General features: G+C 35.3%; 1 pseudogene; it reads right to left on the bottom strand.

Moving 5' to 3' along the window:
• Nucleotides 1-1491: 1491 nt before the first annotated feature.
• On the bottom strand, nucleotides 1492-1650 carry LOC123942799 (annotated as a pseudogene).
• Nucleotides 1651-8696: the final 7046 nt, after the last annotated feature.

Raw genomic sequence — 8696 nt, 5'->3', positions numbered from 1 at the left:
TCATCCTTTTTTTTTTTTTTTAAATAAACATATAATGTATTTTTATCCCCAGGGGTACAGGTCTGTGAATCACCAGGTTTACACACTTCACAGCACTCATGGTAGCACACACCCTCCCCAATGTCCATAACCCCCTCCCCCTCTCCCAACCCCTCCTCCCCCAGCAACCCTCAGTTTGTTTTGTGAGATTAAGAGTCATTTATGGTTTGTCTCCCTCCCAATCCCATCTTGTTTCATTTATTCTTTTCCTATCCCCCTAACCCCCCATGTTGCATCTCCATGTCCTCATATCAGGGAGATCATATGATAGTTGTCTTTCTCCAATTGACTTATTTCACTAAGCATGATACCCTCTAGTTCCATCCACATCGTCGCAAATGGCAAGATTTCATTTCTTTTGATGGCTGCATAGTATTCCATTGTGTATATATACCACATCTTCTTTATCCATTCATCTGTTGATAGACATCTAGGTTCTTTCCATAGTTTGGCTATTGTAGACATTTCTGCTATAAACATTCGGGTACACGTGCCCCTTCGGATCCCTACGTTTGTATCTTTAGGGTAAATACCCAGTAGTGCAATTGCTGAGTCATAGGGTAGTTCTATTTTCAACATTTTGAGGAACCTCCATGCTGTTTTCCAGAGTGGTTGCACCAGCTTGCATTCCCACCAACAGTGTAGGAGGGTACCCCTTTCTCTGCATCCTCGCCAGCATCTGTCATTTCCTGACTTGTTAATTTTAGCCATTCTGACTGGTGTGAGGTGATATCTCATTGTGGTTTTGATTTGTATTTCCCTGCTGCCGAGTGATGTGGAGCACTTCTTCATGTGCCTGTTGGACATCTGGATGTCTTCTTTGCAGAAATGTCTGTTCATGTCCTCTGCCCATTTCTTGATTGGATTGTTTGTTCTTTGGGTGTTGAGTTTGCTAAGTTCCTTATAGATTTTGGATACTAGCCCTTTATCTGATATGTCGTTTGCAAATATCTTCTCCCATTCTGTCAGCTGTCTTTTGGTTTTGTTAACTGTTTCCTTTGCTGTCAAGTATCATATGGTTTCACTTATTTGTGGAGCATAACAAATGACAAGGAAGACATTGGGAGATGGAGAGGAGAAGGAAGTTGAGGGAAATTGGAAGGGGACGCGAACCATAGGAGACTATGGACTCTGAAAAACAACCTGAGGGTTTTGAATGGGCGGGGGTGGGAGGTTGGGGGAACTAGGTGGTGGGTAATAGGGAGGGCACGTATTGCATGGAGCACTGGGTATCGTGCAAAAACAATGAATACTGTTATGTTGAAAAAAAATTAATTAAAATTTAAAAAAAGTTTTAACTTCAAAAAAAAAAACAACTTTAGACTCAGTTTGTTGATATCTACAACCTGAGGTTTTGATTGGAATTGCATTGAATTTACAGATCAAGTTGGAAAGAACTGACAACTTGAAAATATTGAGCCTTCCTATCTATATACATGGAATATCATTCCAAATATTTAGATTATCCTATACATATCATGTTAGATTTATTTGTATCTAAGGTTTTTTTTTTTGGTGCTAACATAAATGATATTGTGTTGTTATTTCAATTAGCAATAATCGCGCCTCGGATAAACCTCATTGGCTACGATACTGCCACTGCGCAAAGCTGTGTGTTGTTATTTCAAATTCCAACTTTTTGTTGATGGTATGTAAGAAAGCAATTGACTTTTATATATTAACCTTATATCCTGAAATCGTGGTACAATTTCTTATTAGTTCCAGATTTTTTTGTTGATTCTTTCACATTTTTTTATATAGACAATCATATCATCTACAAAGATAGTTGTATTTCTTCTCTCCCATTCTGTATACTTTTTATTTCCTTTTCTTGTCTTAGTACATTAGCTAGGACTTCCAATATAATATAAAATAGAAGTGGTGACAGCAGACATCCTTACCTTCTTCCTGTTCTTAGGGAGAACTCATCTAGTTTCTCACCATTAAGTATGATGTTAACTGTAGAGTTTTTTGTTGATGTTATAGATCAAGTTGATGAAGTTCCCCTCTTTCCTAGTTTGCTCAAAGTTTTTATCATGAATGTGTGTTGGATTTTGTCAAATGCTTTTTCTACACCTATCGATATGATCATTTGATTTTTCTTCCTTTAGCATGCTGATATGATGGATTACATTAATTGATTCTTAAATGCTCAACAGTCTTGCATACCTGGAATAAATCCCACTTGGGATCAATAGTGATGTTTCCTCTTTCCTTTCTGATGTTAATAATTTGTGTCTTCTCTCGTTTTTTCTTAGTTATCCTAGCTAGAGCTTTATTAATCAATCTTCAGAAAGAACCATCTTTTGGCTTTGTTGATTTTCTCCAATGACTTCCTATTTCCAATTTCATTGATTTCTGTTCTAGTTTTTATTATTAATTCTCTTCTGCTTACTTTAGGTTTAATTTTTTTCTTTTTCTAGTTTCTCAAGGTAAAAACTCAGATTATTGATTTTTTATTTTGATTTATTGATTTTGATTTTTGATTTTAATATATGCATTCAATGCTATAAAACTCCCTCCAAGCACTGCTTTTTCTGTATCCCACAAATTTTGTAAGTTGTACTTTCACCTTCATTTAGTTTGAAATACTTCTTTTCCAAACCCTTGAGACCTATCTTTGACTCATGTGTTATTTGGAAGTGTGTTGTTTAATAACCAAATATTTGGGTGATTTTCCAGCAGTCTTTTCTTGATTTGCAGTTTAATTTGACTGTGGTCTAAGGACATGCTTTGTACAATTTCATTTTTAAATATCTCTTAAGGCATGTCTTATGGCTCAAAATGTGGTGAATGCTCCAGGTGAACTGCTTGTTGTTAGATGAGAGTATTTTATAAATGTCAGTTAGATCCAGTTGATTGATAGTGCTCTTCAGGCCAACTGTATCTTATCTTCCGCTTGCTTGATCTCTTAACTACTTAAAAGAAGGTTGTTGAAGTCTCAATATAATAGTGGATTTGTCTATTTGTCTTTCAGTTCCAACAATTTTTGCTTCACATATTTTGACACCTTGTTAGGTACATACATTTAGAATGGTTATACTTGTTGGGCAAAAATAGACTCTATCTATGAAGTCAAGAGTAATTGCCTAAAATTAATCCAAGATTTACAAAAAATCAAATATAAGACCTTTCAAGTACAACCTCCAAACAGTATTCACAATTCCATCCACTGTATTTTAAAGATTAAAAAAGGAAAAAGAGGAGAGGGAAGCAGGAATATGACAATGGAGTAGGAGGACCCAAGGCTTGCTTTGTCCCATGAACACAACTAGATAACTATTAAATCATCCTAAATATCCCAGAAGTCAACCTGCATACTGAAAGTAAGTGGATGAAAAACATTTATTATGCAAATAGATGTCAAAAGAAGACAGGAGTATCAATACTTGTATCAGAAAAACTAGACTTTAAAACAAAGACTGTAACAAAAAACAAAAAGGGGTACTATATAATAATAAAGGGGACAATCCAACAAGAAGATATAACAATTGTAAATATTTATGTACCCAACATGGGAGCACCCAAATATGTAAAACAATTAATAACAAGAATATAGGAACTAGAATAATAGAATAATAGTAGAGGACTTTAATACTCCATTTACATCAATGGACAGATCATCTAAACAGAAAATAAGCAAGGAAACAATGGCTTTGAATGACACGCAGGACTGGATGGACCTAATAGATATATTCAGAACATTCCATTCTAAAACAACAGAATACACATTCCTTTCACATGCACACAGAACATTCTCCAGAATAGAAGATTACATATTTGGTCACAAAACAGGCCTCAGAAAATACAAAAAAACTGAGGTCAAGCCATATACCTTTTCTGACCACAATGCTATGAAACTAGAAGTCAACCACAAGAAAAAATCCAGAAAGACCACAAATACATGGAGGTTAAGCAACATGTTACTTAACAATGAATGGGTTAACCAGAAAAATCAAAGGGGAAATTAAAAAAACAATACATGGAAACAAATAAAAATGAAAACACAGCAGTCCAAAAACTTTGGGATGCAGCAAAAGTGGTCCAACGAGATACATATATAGCAATACAGGCCTACCTCAAGAAGCAAGAAAAATCTCAAATAAGCAACCTAACCTTACACCTAAAGGAGCTAGAAAAAGAGCAACAAATGAAGTCTAAAGTTAGCAGAAGAAAGGAAATCATAAAGAGAACAGAAATAAATGATATAGAAATTAAATATAATTTAGAACAGATCAGTGAAACAAGGAGGTGGTCCTTCAAAAAATTAATAAAATTGATAAACCTTTACCCAGACTTATCAAAAAGAGAAAGGACCCAAATAAATAAAATCACAGATGAGAGAGGAGAAATCACAACCAACACTGCAGAAACGCAAACAATTATAAAAGAATGCTATGAAAAACCATAAACCAACAAATTGGACAAACTGGAAGAAGTGGATAAACTGAAACAGGAAGAAATAAAAAACTTGAATAAACTGATAACCCACAAAGAAATTGAATCAGTAGTCAAAAAACTCCCAACAAACTAAAGTCCAGGACCAGATGGTTTCACAGACAAATTCCACCAAACATTTAAAGAAGAGTTAATACCTATTCTTCTCAAAGTACTCCAAAGAAATAGAAACGGAAAGAAAACTTCCAAATTCATTCTATGATGCCTGAATTACCCTGATACCAAAATTGCATAAAGGCACCGCTAGAAAAGAGAACTACATGCCAATATCCCTGACAAATATAGATGCAAAAATTCTCAATGAAATACTAACAAACTGAATCCAACAATACCTTAAAAAAGTACTCACCACGATCAAGTTGGATTTATTCCCAGGTTGCAAGGGTGGTTCAATATTTGCAAATCAATCAACATGATACATATCTGAAGACAACAAAAGCCACATATGAAAATCCCCTGGCTAAGATCATCATAAATGGAGAAAAACAGAGCTTTCCCTCTTCAGTTAGGAACAAGTTGGGGATGTCCTCTCTCACCTCTTTTATTCAACAGAATACTGGAAGTCCTAGCCACAGCAATCAGACAACAAAAAATAATAAGAGGCATCCAAATCAGCAAAGAAGATGTAAAATTTTCACTATTTGCATATGATATGATACTATATATAGGAAACCCAAAAGATTCCAACAAAAGCTACTAAAACTGATAAACAAATTCAGTAAATTTCCAGAATCCACCACCTGTTGCATTTTTATACACCAATAATGAAGCAGCAGAAAGAGAAATAAGGGAATCAATCTCAATTACAACTGCATCAAAAACAATAAGATACATTGGAGTAAACCTAACCAAAGAGGTGAAAGACTTATACTCTGAAAACTATAAACGCCAATGAAAGAAACGGAAGATGAAACAAAAACATGCAAAAACATTCCACGCTCATGGATTGGAAAAACAAATATTGTTAAAATGTCTATGCTACCCAAAACAATCTACACATTTAATGCAATCCCTATCAAAATACCGACAGCATTTTTCACAGAGCTAGAACAAATAATCCCAAAACTTCTATGGAACCACAAAATATCCAGAATACCCTAAGCAACCCTGAAAAAGAAAAAACAAAGTGGGAGGTAGCACAATTCTAGACTTCAAGTTATCTTACAAAACTGTAGTAATCAAAACAGGATGGAATTGGCACAAAGGTATATACATAGATCAATAGAACAGAATAAAAAAAAAAAACTCAGAAATAAACCCACAATCATATGGTCAATTAACCTTTTAAAAATTTTTAAAATTTAAATTCAATTAACATATATTACTGGTTTCAGAGGTAGAGGTCAGTGATTCATCAGTCTTATATAATACCCAATGCTAATTATATCATGTATCCTCCTTAATGGCTATCACTCAGTTACCCCATTCCCCCCAGTTCCCCCCTCCATCAACCCTCAGTTTGTTTCCTATAATATAGAGTCTCTTAGGGTTTATCTCCCTTTCTGGTTTTGTCTTATTTCATTGTTTCCTCTCTTCCCCTATGATGCTGTTTTTTTTCTTAAATTCCACATATCAGTGAGATCATATGACAATTTTCTTTCTCTGATTGACTTATTTCACTCAGCATAATACCCTCTAGTTCCACCTACATCATCGCACATGGCAAGATTTCCTTTTTTTTGATGGCTGATTAATATTCCATTACACACACACACACACACACACACACACACACACACACACACCATCTTCTTTATCCATTCATCTGTCCACGGACATCTGGGCTCTTTCCATTGTTTGGCTATTGTGGACACTGTTTCTATAAACATTGGGATGGAGTTGTCCCTTCAGATTACTACCTTTGTATCTTCAGGGAAAATACCCAGTAGTGAAATTGCTGGGTCATAGGGTGGCTCTATTTTTAACTTCTTGAGGAACCTCCATACTGTTTTCCAGAGTGTCTGCACCAGCTTGCCTTCTCACCAACAATGTAAGAGGGTTCCCCTTTTTCCACATCCTTGCCAATATCTGTTGTTTCCTGACTTGTTAATTTTAGCCATTCTGACTGGTGTCTGATGGTATCTCATTGTGTGTTTGATATGTATTTCCCTGATGCTGAGTGATGTGAAACATTTTTTCATGTGTCTGTTGGCCAATTGTATGCCTTCTTCATAGAAATGTCTGTTTTTGTCATCTGCCCATTTCTTGATTGGATCATTTATTCTTTGGATGTTGAGTTTGATAAGTTCTTTATAGATTTTTGGATATCAGCCCTTTATCTGAAAGGTCATTTCCAAATATCTTCTCTCAGTCTGTTAGTCATCTTTTGGTTTTGTCAACTGTTTCCTTTGCTGTGCAAAAGCTTTTTATCTTGATGAAGTGCCAATAGTTCACTTTTGCCTTTGTTTCCCTTTGCTTTGGAGACATATCTAGCAAGAAGTTGTTGGTGGCTGAGGTCAAAGAGTTTGCTGCCTGAGTTCTCCTCTAGGATTTTGAGAGGTTCCTGACTCACATTTAGGTCTTTCTTCCATTTTGAGTCTATTTTTGTGTATGTAAGGAAATGGTCCAGTTTCATTCTTCTGCATGCAGCTGTCCAATTTTACCAACACCATTTACTAAAGAGACTATCTTTTTTCCATTGGATATTCTTTCCTGCTTTGTTGAAGATTAGGTGACCACAGAGTTGAGGGTTTATTTTTGGGTTCTCTATTCTGATCTATGTGTCTCTTTTTGTGCCAGTACCATACTGTGTTGATGATTATAGTTTTGTAATAGAGCCTGAAGTCTGGGACTGTGATGCAACCTGCTTTGTTTTTTGTTTCTTTTTCTTTTCTTTTTTTTCAATATTCCTTTGGGTCTTTGGGGTCTTTTCTGGTTCCATTCAAATTTTATTATTATTTGTTCCAGTTCTGTGAAAAAAGTTGATGGTATATAATAGGGATTGCATTGAATGTATAGATTGCTCTATAGCATCAGCTTTTTTTGTTGTTGTTCCACTGTGATTTATTCAGGACACATTGCAGCTCTTAAAAAGACTGATACATATTTTGAAAAAAAAAATCCTTTCATAGTTAAAATCTTGATGACATATAAATGTCCACCTCCAAAATATTTCATGGAAATGTGTAATTTGTAAGGATATTATATTTCTGTGACTTTATTAAGAAATGCATATTTTATTTTCCTGTGTAAGTTTAGGGGTTTTTTCGCCTTTATTTTTATTTCTTTTCAGTGTTCCAGAATTCATTGTTTATGCACCATGCCCAGTGCTCCATGCAATACGTGCCCTCCATAATACCCACCACCAGACTCACCCAATCCCCTACCCTCTCCTCTCCAAAACCCTCAGTTTGTTTCTCAGAGTTCACAGTCTCTCACAGTTCATCTCCCCCTCCAGCATCGACATTTTAACAATATTTTTCCTTCCAATCCATAAGCATAGAACATTTTTACATTTCTTTGTGTCTTCCTCAGTTTCTTTCATAAGTGTTCTATAGTTTTCAGAGTACAGATCCTTTTCCTCTTTGGTTAGGTTTATTCCTAGGTATTTTATGGTTTTTGGTACAGTTGTAAATGGGACCAACTCCTTAATTTCTCTTCTCTCTCATTGTTTGTGTATGGAAATGCATTGATTTTATAGCCTGCCATTTTGCTGAATTCCTATATGAGTTCTAGCAATTTTGGGGTGGAGTCTTTTGGGTTTTCCACATAGAGTATATGTGCTCTTCAAAGAGTGAGAGTTTGACTTCTTCTTTGCTGATTCAGATGCATTTTATTTCTTTTTGTTGTCTGATTGCTAAGGCTAAGACTTCTAGTACTATGTTGAACAACAATGGTGAGACAAGTGGTGAGAACAAGAGTGGACATCCCTGCTGTATACCTGACCTTAGGGGAAAAGCTCTACATTTTCCCCATTGACAATGATATTTGTCATGGTCTTTTCTTATGTGGTTTTATGATATTGAGATATGTTCACTCTATCACTACACTGTGAAGACTTTTTTTCCCCTTTTTATTTCTTTTTTATTTTTTATAAACATATAATGTGTTTTTATCCCCAGGGGTACACGTCTGTGAATCGCCAGGTTTACACACTCACTGTGAAGACTTTTAATCAAAAAAGGATGCTGTACTTTGTCAAATGCTTTTTCTGCATCTATTGAGAGGATAATGTGGTTCTTTTCCCTCTTTTTATTAAT

This window comes from Meles meles, chromosome 5, assembly GCF_922984935.1.
Source record: "Meles meles chromosome 5, mMelMel3.1 paternal haplotype, whole genome shotgun sequence".
NCBI lineage: Eukaryota > Metazoa > Chordata > Mammalia > Carnivora > Mustelidae > Meles > Meles meles.
The sequence above is the reverse complement of the archived record's forward strand: the minus strand, read 5'-3'. Positions and strand labels throughout refer to the sequence as shown.